The 26,169-nt window shown below is 32.6% G+C and overlaps 7 non-coding genes across 7 annotated transcripts; 2 read left to right on the top strand and 5 right to left on the bottom strand.

Moving 5' to 3' along the window:
* The first annotated feature begins 5,290 nt into the window (after nt 1-5,290).
* Nucleotides 5,291-5,391, top strand: TRNAY-GUA (transfer RNA tyrosine (anticodon GUA)). The gene is made up of 2 exons: nt 5,291-5,327; nt 5,356-5,391. It is a non-coding gene; the product is annotated as a tRNA-Tyr (tRNA).
* A 198-nt stretch (nt 5,392-5,589) lies between these two features.
* Nucleotides 5,590-5,685, bottom strand: TRNAY-GUA (transfer RNA tyrosine (anticodon GUA)). The gene is made up of 2 exons: nt 5,649-5,685; nt 5,590-5,625 (listed from the first exon to the last, which is right to left on the bottom strand). It is a non-coding gene; the product is annotated as a tRNA-Tyr (tRNA).
* Nucleotides 5,686-5,957: 272 nt separating this feature from the next.
* On the bottom strand, nt 5,958-6,053 carry TRNAY-GUA (transfer RNA tyrosine (anticodon GUA)). Its single transcript has 2 exons — nt 6,017-6,053; nt 5,958-5,993 (listed from the first exon to the last, which is right to left on the bottom strand). It is a non-coding gene; the product is annotated as a tRNA-Tyr (tRNA).
* A 10,690-nt stretch (nt 6,054-16,743) lies between these two features.
* TRNAY-GUA (transfer RNA tyrosine (anticodon GUA)) lies at nt 16,744-16,837 on the bottom strand. Its single transcript has 2 exons — nt 16,801-16,837; nt 16,744-16,779 (listed from the first exon to the last, which is right to left on the bottom strand). It is a non-coding gene; the product is annotated as a tRNA-Tyr (tRNA).
* An 894-nt stretch (nt 16,838-17,731) lies between these two features.
* On the bottom strand, nt 17,732-17,829 carry TRNAY-GUA (transfer RNA tyrosine (anticodon GUA)). The gene is made up of 2 exons: nt 17,793-17,829; nt 17,732-17,767 (listed from the first exon to the last, which is right to left on the bottom strand). It is a non-coding gene; the product is annotated as a tRNA-Tyr (tRNA).
* Nucleotides 17,830-18,110: 281 nt separating this feature from the next.
* Nucleotides 18,111-18,207, bottom strand: TRNAY-GUA (transfer RNA tyrosine (anticodon GUA)). The gene is made up of 2 exons: nt 18,171-18,207; nt 18,111-18,146 (listed from the first exon to the last, which is right to left on the bottom strand). It is a non-coding gene; the product is annotated as a tRNA-Tyr (tRNA).
* Nucleotides 18,208-18,945: 738 nt separating this feature from the next.
* TRNAY-GUA (transfer RNA tyrosine (anticodon GUA)) lies at nt 18,946-19,038 on the top strand. The gene is made up of 2 exons: nt 18,946-18,982; nt 19,003-19,038. It is a non-coding gene; the product is annotated as a tRNA-Tyr (tRNA).
* Nucleotides 19,039-26,169: the final 7,131 nt, after the last annotated feature.

The following is a 26,169-nucleotide window of genomic DNA, read 5'->3' as shown; positions in this document are numbered from 1 at the left end:
TGTAAATTAACTTTAACCTCATTTTTCTCATTATTAAACATTAGTCACTTGAATCCCTTGTGCTCTAAGCCCCTCAAGTAAGAATAAACTTTTGTTTTAATATTTCTCAAAATATGTAAATTTTGTTCCTAAATTTCTTGTTCTAGTGGCCTGAGACACGTTAATGACCTGGCAATTTTTTAATAACTTAAAATTCTTTTAACCAATTTTTGTCTTTTATATCTTATTAGCACGACAATTACGTACACATTTCGAGTCTTTTAAATTAAATTGCAAAGGTAATTATTTAATGGCAAAAATTTAAAAAAAAATCAGAAAAAAATTAATTTTTTCCCCTTGTAAATGCACCTCAAAACTAAATTGAAAGTCGGCACGGGTTGCCCTTCTTAGAACAAGCTAAAGGAGGTCTTTTAGGTCATTACGAAAGTTTTCAGCGGGTACCGTTTCAACATTTCAAAAAACTTAATTCTAAGAGACACTCTAAAATTCACCCTAAGACAAATCGCACAAAATCCAAAACGAAAAATCACCCAAATGAAAAATTAATTAAATAAGATCCTCGATCTGTTCGAAAAGAAAAGTTTAACTAAATTACATTGCTGGTTTGCATTTAAGATAATGACACATATGTAAATGTTTTCAATTTTATATATCTACCATATTTAGTAAGTACATATGTAGATCTGTCTGTATGTATGTATTTATGTAGTTAACTTTGTAATTTATAAAAATGTGTGTCATGTTTTCATTTTCAATGTGTTAATAAATGTTGGCAAAACTTTACTCTCTATTTCCATTTATTTTTATTGAATTTACGACCATAAAAATAGAGTGTGTATGAAAACTAGAAATTTATTTTTATTTAGTATCCTGTAATATGCAAAACAAAACTATTAAAAAAATAACTTTTTTTATTAAAAATATAAAAAAATAATAAATTTAAACATTCTTCTGTGAGTTTGCAAAATAAACAAAAAAAAAAACTATTACTTTTAATTTCAATTTTAATATTGAAATTCTATACATAATGGACAATAGAACAAAAAAAATGTAAAATTTATAGTTCATTAACAAATTTATTGAATAACTTTTTGTAAAATTAAAAAAGTTTTTCTTTTTTGTGTAATATTTTTATGTAAAACAAGGCAAATATTTACAGCTGGGGAGATATAAGTTTATTAAAGAATTTGTATTAAATTTATTCATAATTAAAGCTATATTCCACTTTAAATTCCTTTATCTAAAAATAACCAAAAGTTTTTTTCCCCCAAACATAACAACATGTTAGGTACTTAAAAACAATTTGTTAAAAATATTTCAAATTCAAATAAAAACTACTTAAATCCTTTGCCACTTGTACAAGTGTGAGTATGTATTAGAAAGGCTACGTAATAAAAAAACATTCGAAAAGAACATAAATATTGTTTCAATTATAAAACACAAAAACTTTGCTTCACCAAACACCTGTTGTTATTCATTTTACCACTTAAAGTTTTTAAAGGCTTCTCTCTTTTTTTTGTTCATTTTGTTGTGTTTTAGTTTTTCATTTAACACTTTTTCATTATTTGTGATAAAAACAGCTACAATAAATAATAAACAATTATTTAATTTGCTGTTTGTGTTTTTTTAAATTAAAACAGGAAATACAATAAAATGAGGAAGGATGCAAAGCTTTAATAAAATACAACAATTAATAAGTCACACACATTTGCAGGTAATTTACAGTAATTTATTTACTACGATAGATATTATAATATACGGGCATTTGTTATTGTGATTTTATTATAGGTTTTATTGTTTTTACTAAGGCACAGTGGGCTCGATTTAAAAATCGGGAGTTAATAAAGGAAGTAAAACTAAGTCCATAAATTGAAAAAAAAAAAAGTGCCGCTGAGGCATACCCTGCTTTTGGAGAATTTACTAGAGATGGTTTGTACGGTTCATGCCAGCCAAAAAAGTTTTAAGACCAAGAATTGGAGGTAATTTTCCATGAAGATTATTGTCAAACTCAACAAGAACTTGCAAAAGTATTGGGAGCTAGCCAAGTAGTAATTTCAAAATGTTTGCGTGCAGCAGGATTCATCCAAATGCGGAGAAATTAGGTAAAATACGAATTGAAGCCAAGAGACATGTCCGAGTTAATGCTCATTATTTGGTGGGTGCCAAAAGGTCCTATCTATTATGAGCTGCTGAAATATAGCCAAACCATCACATTGAAACTGCAGCGAATGCAACTGATTCGTCTGAAGGGAGTATTTGCCGAAAAACGCCCAGAATATGCGGCAAGACATGAAACCGTAATATTCCATTATGACAAAGCTTGACCATAAAATAATTCGTTGAAAAAATTTGATTGTGATAAAAACTAGAACTGAACTAGAACTGAACTAGAACTGAACTAGAACTGAACTAGAACTGAACTAGAACTGAACTAGAACTGAACTAGAACTGAACTAGAACTGAACTAGAACTGAACTAGAACTGAACTAGAACTGAACTAGAACTGAACTAGAACTGAACTAGAACTGAACTAGAACTGAACTAGAACTGAACTAGAACTGAACTAAACTAGAACTAAACTAGAACTGAACTAGAACTGAACTAGAACTGAACTAGAACTGAACTAGAACTGAACTAGAACTGAACTAGAACTGAACTAGAACTGAACTAGAACTGAACTAGAACTGAACTAGAACTGAACTAGAACTGAACTAGAACTGAACTAGAACTGAACTAGAACTGAACTAGAACTGAACTAGAACTGAACTAGAACTGAACTAGAACTGAACTAGAACTGAACTAGAACTGAACTAGAACTGAACTAGAACTGAACTAGAACTGAACTAGAACTGAACTAGAACTGAACTAGAACTGAACTAGAACTGAACTAGAACTGAACTAGAACTGAACTAGAACTGAACTAGAACTGAACTAGAACTGAACTAGAACTGAACTAGAACTGAACTAGAACTGAACTAGAACTGAACTAGAACTGAACTAGAACTGAACTAGAACTGAACTAGAACTGAACTAGAACTGAACTAGAACTGAACTAGAACTGAACTAGAACTGAACTAGAACTGAAAAAAATTATTGAAATAGAATTAGTTTGATGGAAAAATCCCGATTTTTACCAATTGTCAATCCGAATTTCTACGGCGTTATACATCGTTGCAAAGGGCTTTGAAATGTCTATCATTCTAAGGCTATTTTTTCGTACCCTTCACCATGAGCAAGTGTATATATAAGTTTGACATGCCGTTTCTAAATTTTACATTTTTAATTTGCGACTCCATACACTATGTATATTCTTAATCGTTATAGATACCGGAGTCGATACAGCGATGTCCATTTGTCTGTTAAAATCAACTTTCCGAAACCTCTTAATAACTTTCATACACGATTCATTAATAGGCCCCCAAAAGGCGATTACCTCGATTTTATTTCGCAATTTCACATATTTTTTATGTAAATTAAAATAAAATTTCTGTAATTTAGAGCAGAGAAAATCGCAAAAGCCCAATATAATGACCACCCTAATGTACAAGCTCCGCAATGTGTTTCACTTTGTGGTTTAACTTTGATCTTATGTGGCTCAAACGGTGTTTTAATTGGGCATCTCTGAAAACAATTTACTTAACTTATTTGAACTACTTATTCCACAGTCGTTTACACTGTTCCTTGTTAAATATAAATAATGTGAACAATTAAATTGTTTAATGTATTGTTGGGTTGATGTCGAATGTACGACACCATCCTGAAAAGTTCCTGCAATAATTTTGCCCAATCTTGTATATCCGCCATCATTTCGCAATACTTTACAGTATAATTTCAGAGTTTACAGCACTCATACAGTATTCCGGCGGCCAATATAAATCAAACCTTATCAACAAAGAGTTCTTGTAGACAATTTCAGCCATCTAGCACCTTTCGTTCGGGCTCTATTGTGCATTCGACAGACAGACGGACGGACGGACATAGCCAGAATATATATTATAATATTTTGATGTGTTATAAACGGAATGACAAAATCAATATTGCTTGCTTAATTAATCTGAATCTCAATTATCTCTCTCAATTTTTACATAATTAAATAGTTTTAAAGATTTGATAATTTATCAAAAATAGGATTTTCTTTCAGGAAATATCTACCTTAATCTCTCAGAGTTAAAACTGTCTCCTCTGGACCTTTTAGAGACAGAAAATTTTCGGCAATAAAATGTTCAAAATAGGATAATTTCTCAACTATGGTCTTGTTTTTATACCCTACAACACCATAGTGGGGAGGGTATAAAGCGTTTGTTCTAATGTTTATAATACCCAAAATATTACACTTACCTTGAGTATACCGATCGACTGAGAATCATTTTCTGATTCGATAAAACGATGTCCGTCGGTACGTCTGGCTGGTGCCAATTTTGAAGATAGATCAAATTTGGCACATGCTCTTTTTCGGCTCTATTCCATAATTTGGAAATATGCAGGTAATCTACAGTAGTAGCTAGAAAATGGAAATAATTCAAATTAATTTTTTTAAGTTTGGTCCCGGATTCTAAAAATGTAGGAACATTTTACTTAGTCATACTCTGTGAAGTCGGCCCTCGTTTTAACATATAAATCATTATACAATGTTAATTCAGCGTTTATACATGTATTGGCATGTAAGTACTTGTGTTTACTTTTGTACAAACATTAGACTGCTACAAAATTATATGGATGAACAATTATTAGCCACGAATTTGTTTAACAAAATGTTTATATTTCAAACTTAAGTTCCGATGCGGCATCGTTTGGCCATATACGATCTCCACAAAATCATTTTTTCACATTAAAAATTTGCTTCCTTTATTAAATTTTTTGGTTTATCCTAATATGTACTCATATATAATCTATACATATGTATATAGTCATATGGAAAACACTACTACTACTATTCATGAATATATTTACTATAGTTGTGTAAAACAATACAGTTTCATAATTTACACTTCCGCTTCCGCTGAAAAGTTGGTTGTTGGCTGGTTGTTTTTGGTTAAACATGGAAAATACCATCAAGTGCACACGCAAACACATATACACAGCCACGGTTTACTACTATTACATGAACAGTTTTGATTGATTATCTTTGAAATTTAAAACTTTAATAAAATTTAAATAAAAATTTACTAATATTTAAATAATAAATAAATTCACACTGTTAAATTTAATTTACTAATGCATTTTTATTTATCTCATCTGCTAATTAGCACCAAATAAAACTACCGTTTGTTAGCTAGATAGAGATAACAAGCCTTCGATAGCTCAGTTGGTAGAGCGGTGGACTGTAGAGTAGTTTCGACATTTGCTTAAATAGATATCCATAGGTCGCTGGTTCAAATCCGGCTCGAAGGATTTAATTTTTAAAAAGTTCTATCATAATTTTATAATGATTATATTGATGGTAATAACTGAAAAATATGTGATTATGACTTTAAGACACTTTTTAAATAGGATCCCAAAAATATCTCTACTAAATTTGATATATCTATTCCCTCTATCTTATTATGAGAGGGAAGCGGTTTTCCGATTTTAAAACATAAAATATTTGTATCCTTCGAGCCGGATTTGAACCAGCGACCTATGGATTTCTTCTTTAGTTCACAACAATACTACAGTCCACCGCTCTACCAACTGAGCTATCGAAGGTTGTCTTCATTAAGGAAATTTAGATCAGAATAGTAGAAAACTGCAGAAAGAAAAACAAAATCATCATTTTACATCTAAAGAAGATGTAGCCCTAATATGTGATCTAGAGAATGGACGAAGTTTCCATCTAAATATGAATGAAATGTTATTCAAACTATATTAAATTAATGTTTGCAATATGATCTTTGAACATAGTTGTAAGACTTTTATGTGTTTATCTGATAGATCTCATTAGATCGTTTTGTTAAATATATAAATACAAAATATTCGAATCCTTCGAGCCGGATTTGAACCAGCGACCTATGGATTTCTTCTTTAGTTCACAACAATACTACAGTCCACCGCTCTACCAACTGAGCTATCGAAGGTCTTAGTGTGTGCTAAAATGCATTTCAATTAGGCAGATTATTGCACAAAGAATTATCAGCATATAGGCCAGTAGGTCATTTTGTATAAAAAATATTTCTAAGATAAGAACAGTTTCAAAAATAGAAGAAAAATAAATGCAGCAAAATTGGAAAAAATATTAGAATCCATATAAATAAGTTAGAATGCAACATTTGAATGAGATGAGTCTTATGGCGTTTTCTTTTCTGATACAAAATGTTGCCATACCCTCATAATGTTTTACATTTTTAATGATCACAATAGAACAAAAACCATTACCATTTATGCAATTTTCTTTTATGTACCTTCTAAATGTTGTAAAACTATACATTTTGCTGTTTAAAAAGTGCAGCATTTCTAACCCTTTGTAGCATATCTTCGGGGTTTAAAGGCAACATTATTTGAAATGAACACGTTATACCCTTACCAAACTACATATTTTTTTAGAAAAGAACACAGAAAAGGGTAAAAGGCAGAATAAAGGCATAATTTATGCCAGAAAAGAAAACGCCATTAAATATCCATCCCCTAAACCTAAAGGTTGTTTTTTAATGCCTGGCATAATTTGAAATTGTAAAAAATATCACAAAAAAAATAAATATTAATTCAAAAAATTGTTTTATTCAAAAGATCAATATTTACATAGCATTAACATTTGATAATAATTACGATCATATAGCCAACTAGACTTTTCTTGACGAAGCTCTTTCTGGACGTCTAATTTTGAGCCGGAGCATTGCTGGCCTTATGTCACGAATAACACGAACAATGTTGGCTTCCAAGGCGTAAATTTTTGTGGTTTTTCAGCATAAACCAGTGACTTCACATGGCCCCATAGGAATAATCGAGAAGTGTCAAATCACACGACCTTGCAGGCAGATCCATTTCTCGAAAACAAGTAAATCGATGGTTTCGGTCGCCATATGACACGTGGCATCATCCTGTTGAAATAACGTCTCGCCCGGATCAATCTCATCCAATATTTTTAAACAAAAACATCATTGATCATGGTGCGGTTACGATCACCATCCGTCTTAATTTTTGAATAAATAAGTTCCAATGTGCCACCGATTTTTCTGGATGTAATGGAGTCTGTAGGGATTGTTGTGGATTGGTTCCACTCCATAGGCGGCAAGTTTGTTTACCTAACACCTAAGCTTGCTCAGATGGACGATTATGTGCGCCGTAAAAATCACGAAATCATTTCGATGACTGATTTTCAAAGTAAATTTGGACTATTTGGTAGCATTGTTCAAGCGTCAATCTATTCATGACGATTTGCCAGAATATACTGATCATAAATATTAAAAAGTGAGAGCAGTATGACAGTTCGATTGACAGTTAAGTTATATCGGGCTTAAAACACCCTACAGAAATTCATGTACACATCAGACCAATTTAAAAACAATACCGAATTATATTTCGCAACTACTGTGAATTAAATAGATGGCTGTTTACAAGAGATATTGGAAAACTGAAGATTACTTATTAAACCCATAGTAAACGGACTTACGACTTTTTCAATTTCGCGGCTCTTAACTGAAAGCTCAACCTCTCAACAGACATTTGTCAGTTGACTCCTATCAAAATTTAAACAAGCTGTGTCATTTAGTTTGTATTTGACAGCCATTGATAGCAGCCTAAAAAAAATTAATTGTGTCTGCTCATTAAGCATTACTTTTTGCGGAAAAAATTAAGGTTTACTGAATTTCGATGTGGCCGTGTAGAACATCTCTACATCTGCCACAATTCAAAAAAATCACGATATGGTGTTGATCACAATCGCACAGTGTGGTAGATCGCAAATCTAACTGGACAAAATTAATAAATCACGTTGGGTTCACTTCTCACTTATGAATCATATAAAAAATGAGTTCAAATATATAAACGATTATAAAAAACCAACTTTTTTTTTGCAATGTATTTTGGGAGTATTTACCCATTCTTCAAAAATTTTCTTTCGTGAAAAAGTAGAAGTCATACTGGAAAAGTGAAAAAATAGAGCTCTAAATCTACTTGAAAAAAGGAAATATTTTATTTTTTCCAATTTCTGATCTTTTCACAAAAAATAGTTTTTTTAATAGTTACAATGGAAATAATTAAATGAAAATTGTTCCATATTTCCTTGAAATAGAGCTTAATAATAATATAAAAAAATTATGACAATAAAATCACGGTAGCCTTTTTAATCATAAACCAAAATCACACAAAAAATACACTTCTCTTTGAAATCTTAATGTACCTGTTGACAACAACTGACTTTAAAGCTTAGTTTTTCCTAATCGGAGCTAAAAACCAAAAAAACAAAACATGAATTACAGTTCCCTATTGTATTGAGAGGCTCATTAAATGATCAGAAGGAATGTTGCCAGACATTTATTTTTTAATTTTGTCCAGCTAGATTTGTGATTTATTTATAAATCGGGTGCACAAAAGGGTACACTCATTTACAGTTTCCATGTATTAGGTTACGAAATGCTCGCTCTTCTGCCTTATTCTCCCGAGTCACTATTTCTTGTTTCCAAATCTGAAAAATTTTCCCTCGGAAAGAGATTTGACTCCAACTATGAAATCATATCCCATAAACTACCTATTTTGATGACCTAGACAAATCTTATTTTTTTGAATGGATACAAAAGTTGGACAAAATGCATAGAGCTCAAAGGAAACTATGTTGAAACTATTCAAAACGCACGGACGTTTTGCCCACCCTCGTAAGTTCGAAATTTAAGATCTTGTGTCAATTCATTTTAATTTAAACAACTTCTATCATTATCACTGTACAGTTTGCACATTTTCTTTCAACAAACACAATATTCCATTATATTTTATTATTAAAAAGTGTATTAAATCATTTAATTAACTTTTAGCATTGACATAACACCTTAATATTTACAAAATATTCACTACAACCAACTTTAAAAGTAAATATTTACTTTGCATTTAAATTCTTACTGATATTCAGATTGATAAATGGATTTCAACCAACATTATCAATTAATTTCTCAGATTACACTCTTCCTCTCTATAATATGCAAGTGTTTCCTATCTACTATACATATGTATTTGTAATTTCAAGAGTATGTGTTTGTTTTACAAGTTCCAAAGTGTGAGTGTGTGGTTAAGTAAAAAGGGAGTCTGTTATAGATCATTAATTAAACCATAAAACTTAAACCAAAATTATACAACAATTTATGCAAAACACGTTGCCACAAATATTTAATTAAACTCAAATAAATATACATACATACTCACGTACGTGCCAATACACAAACATACTTACATACATACATATGAGGGTTAGTAACACCCCATTACCCTGTCACCACCCCCATTCACATGCATAATAATTGAATATTATATCTAGTGTATTTTAACATCCACGAAGTATCAAAAACAACGTAATCACACAAATTAAGATTTAACAGCAAATAATTATGAATATGCTCTATAAATTGAACGTTTCAGCTGAAAAAAAATATTTGAAGAACACAAGACAATTTAATCGAATGATTCCACAAAATTTATGGTTCTGACAGAATAATGCAGCATTTTAATAATCGATAGATAAATGCAACTAAATTTATAGTTTCATTAAAATTCTGATTTATTTTTTTTAATATTTCAATTACAGTTCATGTGAATTATTTTTAATTTATTGATTCTTTTTATTTAATTTGCCAAAGTTTATTCCATGAAATTTAAGTATAAATATTACAGTGATTCCTAAATAAATATATTACTACTAAACTATTGATGTTAACCGTTTCAAGACTTGAATATTAACCAGAATATCTTATTTTCTTGAACCAGCACTCAGGGGATGACCCCTACTCATTCAAAGCATTGTGTTGCAACTAAGAAAATAGGTTATGGGATGGAGGATAGAGGGAGTAGTGTTTGTGGACAATTTTCGCAGATGTTTCCACTCAATTTTAAAGTACAAGATATTTAAATTTTTCAAGTCCATTACCACCTCCTTATCTACTAGGGTTGTCAATTATTCGAGTTTCATTTTGATCGAAAAAAGTCTACTATTTATACCCTACACCACTATAGAGGGGAGGGTATATAGGGTTTGTGCAAAAATATTTTCCTAACATCCACCTTAAAGTATAACAATCTGCTCAGGATCACATTCTGAGTCGACTATGCGATGTCCGTCTGTCCGTCCGTCCGTCCGTCCATGTAAACCTTGTAATAAAACTACAGGTCGGAATTTTAAAGATAATTCGATAAAATTTAGCACAAACTTTTGATCGGTACTGATCGGTCCACAATGTTTCATAGATCCCATTCTCGAAAATTGTATTAATATGTATAAATCTCTGAAATATGTTAGTATCTAAATAAAATTCAACTCAAATATGTTTAATATATACGAAAATCATCCCACCAAATTTTCGGTCCGTAACACTATGCAACAAATGAAGACTTTTGGAAAAACACAAGATCATGACAGTATAGGTTCGACTCTACTAGCAAAGGGTAGTAAAACCCTATACTCAGTTTGTCCATTTTGGTGACCGATTTTTTTTAGGGGCCCCCAAAGTTTCTGAAAATCAGTGGGGCCTCTAAAAAAGGTGTCATCAGTTTTTGGTTAACAGCCAATTCAGACTTTGTAATACGACTTAACTTTATATGGCAATAATATAGCTAAGAGTCCGCCAAATACATTTTGTTAAAATTGTTTTCCAAAAAATAGCTTTTTCGTGCACTTTTGTTGCACTTTTTTTTAATTTTTTTAGAATAACTTCCAGGGACTCCTAATTTTTCACTAACAATATTTAGCAAAGTTGTAGCTACCGTAAATCTGAATAACTCTTGTAAATATATTAATGCAATCTGAACATATCTAGGTACTCTAAATAGCTGTCAAAAATCACTTTGTAGCTTAAAAATTTTAGTTTTTTACAATTTTTTTACTCTAAAACAAAAATTGTTTGTTGAAAATGTATGTTCTAGTGTATACTTCTCTATTGTGCTGGAATAACGAAGAATGGGCAAATCATTATCGGCATGATCCGGGCGCATCACCTTATCCAATCTTGATCACGCAAGACCGGCTTGATGCAAGATATGAAAAAACTTTAAAATGTTTGAAAGTGGGCAAGGTTTGTGGAGCTTCTGAACAGTAAATATAAGCTTTTTATATATGTTTTTGATATCGGTGGTAACCTTATGACCTGAGGATTGATATTTTAGTGAAACAAATTAACTTTGTTTTTTTCTGGACGTCATTTACCTTAAAAACTAACAATATTTCAAAATGGTGATTTTCCATGAAGAAAAATAAAAACTTTGAATTAATGTAAAATTTGAACAGTTACAGACATCTCAATATAATTTGGAAGTAATATAGATCTAAATGTTCTAAAGTCAATGGCATCACTAACGTGTCATTCTTTGTTTTCAAACACCGAAATTCCTAAAACGGGGAAAATGTGTTCCAAAAACTGAGTTTTTTTTAGAAAATTGCCCACTTTGACGATTTACAGTATGATAGTAAAAACGTTTTGTGTGTATATTAACAACATATGGGGCTATACAAATATGACAATTTTGTGAGGATCGGTGCTTTGCGTTTTTAGAATTTTTTTACTCAACCCTAAAATTTTGTTTCAAAATTGGCCAAGTTTGGATAGGACTGGGGGGTACAATGCCCGCTTAAGATAGTCAAATTTTACTTTATTCGTTTTTGCCTTAAGTTCTCTTTCAAGATAATAAAAAAATATATGAAGTCCCAAAGAAAATTGGTTTTTTATAAAAGGATAAATATAGGGACTTTTTTGGGAAAAAACTTAAAAAACACACGCATACAAAGTTTAAATATATAAAAAGATGCTTCAACTTTGGATGCGTGTAACTTTTTATAGGGACAAAATAATTGGTATCAGGTTTGTTTTATTTTCTTTAAAATTTTATCGCAAATATACGTCATATATAAAAAACAAATTTCGACCTTTCGTAGGCCCATCATATATAAAATACAAAAAAAAAGATCGAGCAAAATTTAAAAAAAAAAATAAACCTAAATATCTCTTGAACTAAAAGACATAACCTACAGATAAATGCATAGACCTTCTCAAGGACTATCTATATTTTACATTTCAGCTCATTCAAATCATAAATGGATTTTTGGCGATTTTTTTTTAAATGTCTGACATTGATCCACCCACTGATCCCCATTCCGAACACCTCAGCCGAGTAAATAATACAGCACAACATAGAAGTGTGAACTTGATCATACTATTTTAACAAAAAATCTTTGTTTTACCGTCAAAAAATAGTTAAAACGAACATTGTTAAGGTACAAAGTGATCTTTATGTGCTATTTAGAGTGACTAGACATGTCCAGAATGCATTAATATGTTCTCAAGAGTTGTTCAACTTTACCATAGCTACAAATTTGCTAAACATTGTTAGTGAAAAATTAGGAGACCCTGGAAAGTAAAAAAATAAAATTTTCTTCCTATATTTTTTCAACAAAAGTGCACGAAAAAGAAAAAAATGTTAACAAAATTTATTTGGCGGACTCTTAGCTATATTATTACCATATAAAGTTAAGCCGTATCACAAAGTCTGAATTAGTTGTTAACCAAAAACTGATGACACCTTTTTTAGAGGCCCCACTGATTTTCAGAAACTTTAGGGGCCCATAAAAAAAAATCGGTCACCAAAATTGACAAACTGAGTATACGGTTACTACCCTTTGGTAGTAGAGTCGAACCTATACAGTCATTATCATGTGTTTTTTTCACTGTTGCACTGTGTCATAGCTCTCATATGAGGCGCACATCTGAAAATCACTTTATCGAGCATAAATATCTTAAGAATTTTGGTATTCAAATAAGATTCAATACAAATAAGTAGCATATCAAAAGAAAACTGTTTATAATCATATACTCGGTGTAGCGTATCATATGGTCGGGCTTGCCCGACTTACTTCCTTACTTGTTTTTTGCTTCAAAAATGTCAAAGCTTATGGTGAATGAGTTCCATCGGTTTCATCCGGAGATGGTTTATGTGATTCAGAAGTGGTGACAGCCTAAAAAGTTTGAAGACCAATAACACAGTGCAACAGTGAAAAAAACACAAGATCGTGGCAGTATAGGTTCGACTCTCCTACCAAAGGGTAGTAAACTCAGTTTTGCCATTTTGATGACCGATTTTTTTTTATGGGCCCCCAAAGTTTCTGAAAATCTGTGGGGCCTCTAAAAAAGGTGTCATCAGTTTTTGGTTAACAGCTAATTCAGACTTTGTGATACGGCTTAACTTTATATGGCAATAATATAGCTAAGAGTCTGCAAAATAAATTTTGTTAAACCTTTTTTTTTCCAAAAAATAGCTTTTTCGTGTACTTTTGTTGAAAAAATATAGGAAGAAAATTTTTTTTTTTACTTTTTTTAGAATAACTTCCAGGGTCAATTAATTTTTCACTAACAATATTTAGCAATGTTGTAGCTACGGTAAAGGTGAACAACTCTGGAGAACATATCAATGCATTCTGAATGTGTCTAGTCACTCCACATACCACATAAAGACCACTTTGTACCTTAACAGTTTTCGTTTTTCGTATTTTTGACGCTAAAACAAAGATTTTTTTGTTACAATAGTATTATCAAGTCCACACTTCTATGTTGTGCTGTATTATTTACTCGGCTGAGGTGTTCGGAATGAGGATCAGTGGGTGGACCCTCAATGTCACACATTTAAAAAAAAAATTGCCAAAAAGCCATTTATGATCCGAATGAGCTGAAATTTCAAATATAGATAGACCTTGAGAAGGTCTACAAAAAAATTTGTAGTTATCTCTTTTAGTACAAGAGATATTTAGGTTCAATTTTTTTAAAAAATTTTGCTCGATCTTTTTTTCGTATTTTATATATGATGGGCCTATGAAAGGTCGAAATTTGTTTTTTTATATATGACGAATATTTTCGATAAAATTCTAAAGAAAATAAAAAAAAACCTGATGACAATTATTTCGACCCTACAAAAAGTTACACGCATCCAAAGTTGAAGCATCTTTTTATATATTTCAACTTTGTATGCGTGTGTTTTTTAAGTTTTTTCCAAAAAAAATTCCCATATTTTTTCTTTCATAAAAAACTAATTTTCTTCGGGACTATATACATTTTTTTATGATCTGGAAAGAGAACTTAATGCAAAAACGTATAAAGTAAAATTTGACTAACTTAAGCGGACATTGTACCGACTAGCACTATCCAAACTTGGCCAATTTTGAAAAAAAAATTTAGGTTTTAGAAAAAATTTCTAAAAACGCAAAGCACCGATCCTCAAAAACTCGTCATATTTGTCTAGCCCTATATGTTGTTTATATACATACAAAAACCTTTTGACTATCATACTGTAAATTACGTCAAAGTGGGCTATTTTCTAAAAAAATCAGTTTTTGGAACACATATTCCCCGTTTTAGTTTTAGTGATGCCATTGACTTAAGAACATTTAGATCTATATTACTTCCAAATTTTATTGTGATGTCTGTAACTGTTCAAATTGTACATTAATTCAAAGTTTTTATTTTTCTTGATGGAAAATCACCATTTTAAAATATTGTTAGTTTTTAAGGTAAATGACGTCCGAAAAATCACAAAATTAATTCATTTCACTAAAATATCAATCTTCAAGTTATAAGGTTTCCACCGATATCAAAAACTTATATAAAAAGCTTATATTTACTCTTCAGAAGCTCCACAAACCATGCCCACTATCAAAAATTTTAAAGTTTTTTCATATCTTGCATCAAGCCGGTCTTGCGTGATCAAGATTGTATAAAGTGATGCGCCCGGATCATACCGACAATGATTTGCCCATTCTTCATTATACCAGCATAATAGAGAAGTATACACTCGAACATAAATTTTTAAAAAAAAATTTTTGTTTTAGAGTCAAAAATATTAAAAAACTAAAATTTTTAAGCTACATAGTGATTTTCGAAAGCTATTTAGAGTGCCTAGATATGTTCAGATTGCATTGATATGTTTACAGGATTTGTTAAGATTTGCCGTAGCTACAACTTTGCTAAATATTGTTAGTGAAAAATTAGGAGTCCCTGGAAGTTATTCTGAAAAAAGTAAAAAAAAAATGTTCTTCATATATTTTTTCAACAAAAGTGCACGAAAAAGCTATTTTTTGGGAAAAAATTTTAACAAAATTTATTTGGCGGACTCTTAGCTATATTATTGCCATATAAAGTTAAGCCGTATCACAAAGTCTGAATTAGCTGTTAGCCAAAAACTGATGACACCTTTTTTAGAGGCCCCACTGATTTTCAGAAACTTTGGGGGCCCATAAAAAAGTATAGGGTTTTACTACCCTTTTGTAGTAGAGTCGAACCTATACTGTCATGATCTTGTGTTTTTCCAAAAGTCTTTATTTGTTGCATAGTGTAATTGGAGGCATTACTCCATGAAGATTGTTTTAAGAATCAACAAGAGCTTTCAAAATCTGGTTTGCCTCACCCGCTTTATAGTTCAGACCTTGTCCCGTCCGACCACTATTTGTTTCGATCGATGCAGAACACTTTCTCTAGGATACGCTTCACTTTGGAACAGAGTATCCGATATTGGCTTGATTCGTTCTTGGCCTCAGAAGATGAGCAGGGAAAAGGTCAAAGCTAATAATGACTTATAATTCGTATAAATTTATATTTACAAATGTTTCAACTCTAGTAGACGTCAGTCAGGTACCTGCCTCGATCAACACGGGAAACAAAGCCATTGAGACTTTGTAGTAGCCAGTACTACCCTTAGATATTTACTTACAATCAGTTACTTTCGCAAATTCCAAGGTCCCCTTTTATAATGCAGAAATTGAAAGGCAGACATTTTTCTCATACTCTTTTGAACTTGTCTAAACCTTTTACAATCGCGAAATTAATAGACAGACAGACATTTTTCGTTTCCTTTTTTCGTTCTTGTTCGCAGTGTGAATATTTACATTGTCAAATGCATTTAAACATTGATGTGAGAAAAATGATATGAAGCTGCGAAAAGTGTAAAAGAGAATCAAAAAAATGTCTAGTGCAGATAGTCGTGTAGTACACACTCTACCTCTTCAACCACTCGCCTACAAAACTGGTCTGTCTGCCCTTCAATTTATGCATTTTAAAAGGGGACAAAGTTATCTCCAAATCTTGATTTGCAAGCTTATGTGCAATACCGTTGCTCTATATATTATAGTGTACTGGTACATAACACAATCTTACTTTAAAGCTCTTTTGTAGTCCATCAACCCAACTAGGATTTAACTCTCGGAACCTCTAATGTTGGCTTAATATCAACATAACTCGGGAGACATGTCCCAATACAAGATCTGAAGCCCTTAAAAACTGCCAGAATTCTATACAAAGGATACTACATTTATCCGAAAGTCTAAACGACAACCCAGAGTCCATCTCTACTATGTAGAATCTAGAACCGGTTTCCGTTTCTGCCTTGGATGCATTAGAGTATCTAAACATCCTTATCCGTGATTTATACAGAGGATATCATTTTGAAGTCGATCTACGTGACCATAAAGTCTAAGATAACCTGATTCCCAAGAGTCTATGTACGGAAACCAAAGTCATATAAGAATGTCGTGTTGGACGTTCGTTCATATACAATTCATGATCATGGTGTGAAAATAATTAAAACATATTTCATTCCTTCGAGCCGGATTTGAACCAGCGACCTATGGATATCTATTACTCACAACTCTAACTACAGTCCACCGCTCTACCAACTGAGCTATCGAAGGTTTTCTTTATAAACTAAATATAGTTTTTCAATTGGTGGAATCTCCATAAAATCCTGCAACTAAAACATTTTTATCTATAGATTAAACTTTTTGAAAACCGACAGAATATTTATATCAGGATCGATAATCAAATTTTGTCCGGAATATTTCTATGATGATATTAGCCAAATGTTTTCTTTGGAAAATATTTCTTTAAAAAATCAGTTTTATTTATTTTTTCCTTAAAATTATATTTTATATTGACCCAGGATAAAACAAAAATGATTTATTTGTATGTTGCTATTAGACTTTATAAATAATCCAAACATTTAAAATACAAAATAATTGCATCCTTCGAGCCGGAGTTGAACCAGCGACCTATGGATATCTGCATCATTTGTTTTGAATCACTCTACAGTCCACCGCTCTACCAACTGAGCTATCGAAGCTGTTTTTCATACTTGAAAGCTGCGGATGAAAAAAAACTTAATCTTCAATAGTCCATCAATATTTTTAGACTCTGGTGTGTAAAATATGTGGGTTGCAAGACGAAAACTCGGAGCAGTTATTATGTGATTCCCACGTCGTTCATGTCATGTAGAAAGAAGTTTCTCGACAGTGTCATACTGGCTCCTGGAGATATTTTCCACATCTCATCGAACTGGAATTTGGGCTTCATTCGTAAACTTTAGTTGTTATGGTGAACTAAAGTTCAGTACAAAATATCTTTTCGGGCACTTTAATATGATTTAGCCCAATTTGTAAACCTTTTTAGGATCTTTCTAATGTAAAGCCAGTTTTCACTAAATTTTTTTGAATTGAATTTTATTGGAACCACTTTATGCGCTAAAGATTTAACCGAAGATCGATCTTATGTGAGTGTTTTGTAAATTGTAGACATATAAAATATTTGAATCCTTCGAGCCGGATTTGAACCAGCGACCTATGGATGTCTGTTTCATAATTCTGAATCATACTACAGTCCACCGCTCTACCAACTGAGCTATCGAAGGTTTTCTTTATATGAAAAATATACTGGATATTAAATACGTGAAAGCAGCAAAAATGAAAAAAATCTTCAAAATTGCGTCAAAATTATTTTATCAGAAAACATAGTCCTCAGTCCAAGCCTTATAAGAAATCTAGATGAAATAATAGACTGATATTCTACATAGTTATTTTGTAATGAGACTCACATAGAATTTATTTGGTATAGAATTTTATATGGTCATCCTTACAGTTTTTTGAGGAGGAAGTCTTAGATCGTTTAGTGCATAAATATAAAATAATTGAATCCTTCGAGCCGGATTTGAACCAGCGACCTATGGATTTCTTCACAACATTCACAACAATTCTACAGTCCACCGCTCTACCAACTGAGCTATCGAAGGTGTTGATTATTTCTAAAATGCATTTCAACCGTGCAGATAATTTCAAACAAATAGGTTAATAGGTCAATAAATGCAAATGCTTTTGAAAGATTATAAAATTTCAAATTATAAAATTAAAAAATAAATCATCTTAGAAATTACCTTTATTAATATAAAGAATAAAACTAAATATTTGTTTTAAAAATTCCTGCTAAATATTAACCACATTTTGTCTACACTTAGTGAATTACCTAACTAAATATGTGTTTAATTCATTATAATTAAAGTGTTGGATTTGACACCCTTTCTCCACAACTAAATTTATTTTATTTTTTTGTTTTTTTCTTAAACATAAATATTTAATTTATGTACACTGTGCTATAGCAAACTAAACAACAAAAAAAGACGACTGACTCTCTTTCTTTAGCCAAACCACAATTAATTTAAAATTCCTTAGTAGATCATTTTTTATTGCAGCCTATAAGGTTTCCTTTGCAACGCTTGTTCTAACTACAACATGGTCCTTTAATTCTTGGCATTTGGGTTTTTGTTTATTTTCCATTTACAATGCTGATGGTTTGTCTGTTTACACCTTGGGTATACGGGTTACACTGAAAAAAAAATTGTGTTATGAAACTAATTAAAAGGAATTGAATTCCTAATTTCAGAAAAGTGTAAATTTTCCAATTTTGTTTTAAATGTTATTGTTTAAGTTGAATGTATACATTAAGCGGTATTCTTATCTATTCAAAGTTAAGACCTTCGATAGCTCAGTTGGTAGAGCGGTGGACTGTAGTGTTCTAAGCAAGCAAAGATATCCATAGGTCGCTGGTTCAAATCCGGCTCGAAGGATGTAAATACATTTTTTATACCTAGAACTACCATAAATTTTTGTATACTTATATTGTCCCTAATTTTAGAAATGTATTTTATACCCAATGTCTGTCAGTACATCACAATGTCTCGCATAGCTCTCCTATAAGAAAAATCGTAATGGTCCTAAGAACACATTCAAAGGATCTAGTCAAACCAAGTTATCACGCTATACATAAATGTGGGTTTAATCACAGCATTAAATATGCATTTGACAGTCAACTGGTATCTATTTCGGTGATACTAAATGTCTCGGAGGATTAAGGTTCACAGAGCTCCTCCGCAAACGTATAAAATTTTCTTCTAAACAGAACTGACAAGTTCCAGAGAAGTGGAAGTAAAACTGCCCCTTTTTAGTACCACTTTTTACATACTAAGATAAGTGCATTTACACGGTCGAGAATGCGACATTTGTTAGCCTTTGAGGTGAAAAAAAAAATTGAAGTATTATGTTCAGTGCAAAAGGCAGTTTCTGTCATTTTGTGGTTTAAAATATATTTCCAATAAACTTGAGATTTTGAACGCTACAAAAATATAACTCTTTTTAGAGCGCATCTAGAAAAATGTAAACATACTATATGCGAATTGGAATAAATATAATGATTTTCTTAAACTAAAGTAGAATACTTTCCTAAGTTTGATTTAGCATGCGACATACTTTCCCGGCATACTTGTAATAAAGAATAGTTTAAGTAATTTCTACAAAAGCTTGGTATTTATTATTTATTTATTGGTTTTATTTTTCAACATAGTCTCCTTTGACCTCTATGCACTTTGTTCAATGTATTTCCAATTTTTTTATCCCTTCCAAAAAATACGATTTTCGAGGTCATCAAAATAGGTATTTTTTGTGAGATGATTTCATCATTGAAGTCAAATCTCTTTCCGATTTCATCATTGAAGTCAAATCTCTTTCCGATTTCATCATTGAAGTCAAATCTCTTTCTTAAGGTTTGGAAACAAGAAATAGTCACTTGGCTTCATGGATTTTTGCAACGGAAACTGCACATGTGTGTACCCTTTTGTGAGCAAAGGCGGCAGCCATCTTCCGGAATGCTTTCTCATACCCAAGTGATCATTCAAAATTGAAACCACTGAGCCATGTGAGAAGCTTATGACTTCTACAATCTCTCGAACTTATCGTAATTTTTTTCAATTGTTTCGGGTGTAAAACCTTAAACTGGACGTCCAGAACATTCGGAACTGCCGTGCTTGTATATCCACACTTTTACCATTGAAATTGATGGTGGATAGTTTCCATAGTGTATGTATATCAAGCATAGACTTTATTTGAGTGAAGGTTTTTTGCAACAAAAAAGAGATGCCTGTTGACAAGAGCAATGTTGTCCTTTCAGTTAAGAGCCGGAAAATTCAAAAAGTTGCGGACATATAAACCCACCCTCGTGGAAGTGTAAAACTTCGCTGCCTTGTACGATATTTTGAACTTTTTTCTCTATTAATTTATCCCAATGTTATTTATACTTTGGTGGATTTATTTTATTTCTCTCAAGTTCCGCTTTTCTTCTTCATTCTGTGAACGTTTTACCTCTCTAAATTTGCATTGATTGTAGCTACACTTACGATATCAAACGTGACACATTTGATTTGAATTAATATTTGCAGCCACTTAATTTAACTACAATTGAACATGAATAAAATCAAATTAAAATTTACCGTTTATCAAGGTTTGTTAGGCCTTTTTTAATATCATTTTAATAAATACTGGCTGTTTTTCACAAATTTTAGGATAAACATTATTTCAGAAGTTTCTCTATGAAATTTATCTACAACTTCATTTATAATAGAGTCTGCCTTAATACTAGGGAAGTTTCATTCCAAAACGGAGATCAGTCAACCAAATTTATTACAGCTATTATGTATTGCAAGTGTTTATCAAATTATAGACTTTTTAAATCGAGACATTTTATATGACCCAAAATATGACGTCTTTAAAAGTGAATAAAATCTTCAGTAAGTATTTCCTTTGGATTGAATAATAATCCGATTTGTGTTATTAAAACTAAGCTTTGATATATTGCGATTTTTTTTTAAATTTTATTTTTTATTTTGAAACATTTCTACATAATTAATTTATTCGAAGTATTGGCCATTATTAGATATGACCTTTTCCTATCTTACCGGCAAAATATTGATTCCGAGCTAAAGAACTTCTCGTATTTTGAGGACAAGAACGAATCAAGCAAATATCGGATACTCTGTTCCAAAGTGAAGCGTATCCCAGAGAGAGTGTTCTGCATCGATCGAAACAAATCTTAGTCCGACGGGCTCGGTCAGAACTAGAAGGCGGCTGAAGCAAAACTTCCCAACCACTTAATTTTAAATACATTTTAACAGGTATTGCAACATGTGACCGAGCGTTGTCTTGATGTAATATTACGGTTTCATGTCTGTCTGTCTGTCTGCATATTCTAGGCGTTTTTCGGCCAATGTTCGCATCAAACGAATCGATTGCTATCGGTAAAGGTTCTTTGTGATGGCTTGGTCAGATTTCAGCAGGTCATAATAGATAGGACACTTTTGGTCCCACCAAATACAGAACATTACCTTACCGCCATGGATATTTGGCTTTGGTATCGATTCGGATGGTTGGCCGGGCTTCACATACAATCTCTTATGATTTGGGTTATTGTCATGGATTCATTTTTCAAAAATTATTTTATTCCATAGCGTTCAAGCATCATTTCGGACATGCAAAATCGTTTTTCAAGGTTTCTCGGCTTCAAATCATAAGGTACCCAATTTCCCTGCTTTTGGATGAATCCTGCTGATTGCAAACGTTTTGAAATTGCTAATTGAGTAGCTCCCAATGATCTAGCAAGCTCTTGTTGAGTTTGGAAACTATATTCATTTAGTAATGTCTCGAATTCTTGGTCTTCGAACTTTTTTGGTTGGCCTGGGCGTAGTTCCGTGTCAAAATCACCACTTTAGAACCGCACAAATCATCTAACGCACTTGGAAAACGATGGAACATGGAGTAATGTCTCCAATTCTTGGTCTTCGAACTTTTTTGGCTGGCATGGGCGTACTTGCATGTCAAAATCACCACTTCTGAACCTCACAAACCATCTAACACACTTTGAAACCGATGGAATACATTCACCATAAGCTTTGGATATTCATCATAAAATAGCTAAGAAAAAAGTGAATTTCGTCTGCATACCATTACTCAAATAAAGGCTAAGCTTGATAAATACTATGGGAATTCTGCACCACCAATTTCAATGGTGAGAAAGTGGTTTACTGAATTTGAAGAAAATCACGATATGGTGTTAAATGATCGGTGATTGAAAGTGCTATAGGTTGTGGAAGCCATAGGCATCTCCCCTGGCTCAGGGCTTTCAATTTTGAATGATCACTTGGATATGAGAAAGCTTTCTGCAAGATAGCAGCCACCCGATTTTGACTATTTCTTGTTTTCAAACCTTATGAAATATCTCGGAAGAAAGAGATTTGACTCCAGCGATGAAACAATCTCACAAAAAAATCCATATTTTAATTTATTTTCTCTCAGTACATAATCAGCCAGCAAAAGTTACAGCCACAGACAGCACAAGCAGGCTGCCAGGCAAAACAGCAATGAGGAGAAGATGAAGAAAAAAACCGCCAGCTGAAGATAGAAAAACTATGCATATAAATAGTGTAGTTTCTATATAGGAATTCATAATGTTTACGATGCCTTTTCCCCAGCGCGTTTCATGTTGCCAAGTTAAGATTACACGTTTTGTTTTCTTAAGGCGCTACACTCAATTTTTAAAAACAATAATTATATTGCTGCACATTACACATTCGTCCAGCTCTAGACTTTGTAAACTTAGTTTAAAAAGGCCTTTTAATTTGTAGTTTCTAATACTTTCATTTCTTGTTCTAAAATATCCTTTAATCTTTATTATAGTTCTCAAGTTTAGCATAGTTTTAGCTGCTATTTGCCAGGTGTGCAGTAAATTAAATTCGTCTAAGCTGATTATAGTATTTCAGCTTGTTACAGTTTTTGTTTGTTTGTTTGGTTGTCTTTTTTTGCTAAAGTTTTCCTGCCTTATTCCTATTTCCTGTTCACCAACATTTACTTACTTTTGTATGTTGGCAATTTGTCCGTCCGTCCGTCTGTCTTGGTTGGTTGTGTAAGTGTAGGAATCCATGTATATTAGGGTGGGTCCAGAGAAAATGTTGTGGGTGTTCCCAACTAAAATATAAGTTTAATTCATTCCAAGAAATGTGTTGAGAAATGGTCTCCTCGAACAAACTAAACTTTCATTTTAGTTGGGAACATTGGAACCTTATTTTTTGTCTATACAAATGGGACCACCTTAATGCACATATGTATTTGTCTGTGTGCTTCTGTTTTTTTCTTCATGCCTTCAAGTTGTAAATGTACATTTATTGCTGCAACACGTTCTACAACGTATAAAGTTATAAGTTTTCTTTCTTCTTGCTCTCTTTTGTCTTCCTTTTTTTGCATTGAATTCCTTACCATGTTGTTGGAATATTCGCAATTGTATGTGTGTCTGTATGTGTTTCTATGTATGTGGTTGTGTGCGGTATGTCGGCTGAGGTGTCTGTGAGTGTGTTAGCTTGAAAGTGTTTTGATGCTTAAGTCAGTTGCATGTTGCATGATGATGATGACGTTGTTTGTACAAAGTGTTTTGTCTTAAACTCCAGCTGCAGTTTGATGTTTTTTCTTTCTCGCTGTTTATTTCACTTTTTTATTGTTTTCCTTCATGTCGTGTAGTAAAATTTCTGGGGAGAAATTTGTAAGATTTTCATTTTCATAATGCGCATTTTAAGCAGCTTCTTTAGGTTTCTATCTTCATATCTATGGAATGTTGTATGCATGTTTAAAGTGTAGTGTGTCATTGGGTCTCAACTATCGTTGAGTAGCTTTACTATAACATTTGCATCAGGGAGTCTTAAAGGATGATTTGAAGTCGTCAATGTCGAATTTTGTGCCAACAAGCGTGTGGAATGTTTTGACTTACTTCTTTAATTTGAATAAAACGTTCCGCTGAAGCACACCGATTACTCCTCAAAGTTTATGCTGAATGTATTTCATCGGTTTCAACGTGCGAGAGGTGGCTTTTACGGTTCAGAAGTGGTGATTTTGAAACGGAAGACAAAGATCGCCCAGGCCAGCCAAAAAAGTTTAAAGTCCAAGTATTGGAGGCTCCTTGAAGATTATTGTAAAACTTAACAAGAACTTGAAAAATCATTGGAAACTACTCAAGCAGCAATTTCAAAACGTTTGCGACCTTGAAAGACGATTTTGTATGTCCGAAATGATGCTTGAACGCTATAAAAGAAAACTATTTTCACACCGAATCATTACTTGCGATGAAAAATGGATACATTACAATAAACCGAAGCGTAAGAGATCGTATGTTAAGCCCGACTATTCAGCCGAATCGGCACTAAATCCATGGACCTATGGTATTTCGCTATATTAGATGTGAAATAGGCAATTAGGTCCTATCTAATATGAGTTGCTGAAATCTTTCCAGACCATCACAGGGAACCTGTATCGAACGCAAATGATTCGTTTGACGAGAGCATTGGCCGAAAAACGCCCAGAATATGCGGCCAAATATGAAACATACCATTTGTATCGATCGATTCAGAACACTCTCTCTGGGATACGCTTCACTTTGGAACAGAATATCTGATATTGGCTTGATTCATTCTTGGCCTCATAAGATGAACAGTTTTTTTTATCACGGTATCCATATCAATAGTCAATAAAATTGGTTTAAAAATAATTTTAAGTGAAAATTTACAAAAACGCCACCAAAAAAAAACATTGGTAAAAACACAACCAAATCACGGAAGATCAGGGAAAGAATATCAGCTGAAACAACAGAGGAAAGCGAATAAAGTCTTGAGTCTAGAGACGCGGAAACAGAAAGAGAACGCGAATAAAGTCTTGAGGAAAATCGGGAAAATGCATCTACGTCTAGAGCCGCAGAGGCGGAAAGCGAACGTGAATCACGGATTCAGAAAATGCGTCGCAGTGAATCTTCATCGAGAGCTGCAGAGACACCTCAACAGTATATCCAAAGATTAGAAGCCAATCGCTCTCGAAAGGCTCGATCAAAAGAAAAAAATCGATTTAAAATTGGCGGCATTTCATTACAATAAGGAGATGACTACAGGAATCACAAGGACATACTGATTGCCGCAATGAACAAACTTTGCTTACATTGCAGCGTTTTGAAGTTCCCTAAGGAAGCCGCGGGAATATTTTGTTGCCACCAATTATTGAGCCGCATCTAAGTAACATTTCCGGCGCCACTCCGATTTCCAGGCACTTCCTTCAAAATATCCGAAAGTACAAGTCATGCTTTCAAATGATGTTCTTCTGGAGCAACTAATATGCCCACCTTTAAAGTTCAAGGCCAAATATAGCACAGAATTGGATCATTGCTCCCGCTTCCCAATGATGATGAAGAGTTCTTTCAAATTTAGTTCACTAGAAATGAAGCAACAGGAGCCGAACGCTATCGACGAACATGCATGTGAATTTGCTGCAAGATCTTTTTGCCGAAACATTCTCAAAACAATTGTTGGACATCGGAAACAAATGTTCAAGCCGTTGTCGACAATGTAATCCCAGGTCTTACAACCAACTACAAAAAATCGGATTGGCTGTGGGAACGTGCAATTTCAGCACCAAAATTCTATTGAAACCACCTGAAAATTTAACCTTCCTTCAAATTTATTTCACTTGAAATAAAACTACATTCAACGCTAAAGCTATTTCCAGCGACTTACCATTTGAATTCAAGTGGCTTCAGTTCCCGTTTCGTCTTACCTTTGCTATAACCAGTTCCCATTTCGTCTTACCTTTGCTATAATCATTAACAAAGCACAAGGTCAATCGTTGACTATTGCTGGCTTGCATTTGAAAAATTCATGTTTTTCACACGGTCAATTGTATGTGTCTTGCTCCACAGTTGGCACACCAAATTATTTATATATTTTTACGCCAAATAAAAATAAGTAATAAAGTATAGTCGGTCAAGCCCGTCCATAAAATACCCTACACTAAGTAAAAGAGCAAAAACATTTTTCTTTTAAAATTTCAATAATTTATATTTTTGA

This window comes from Calliphora vicina, chromosome 4 (assembly GCF_958450345.1).
Source record: "Calliphora vicina chromosome 4, idCalVici1.1, whole genome shotgun sequence".
NCBI classification, from domain to species: Eukaryota; Metazoa; Arthropoda; class Insecta; order Diptera; family Calliphoridae; genus Calliphora; species Calliphora vicina.
The sequence above is the reverse complement of the archived record's forward strand: the minus strand, read 5'-3'. Positions and strand labels throughout refer to the sequence as shown.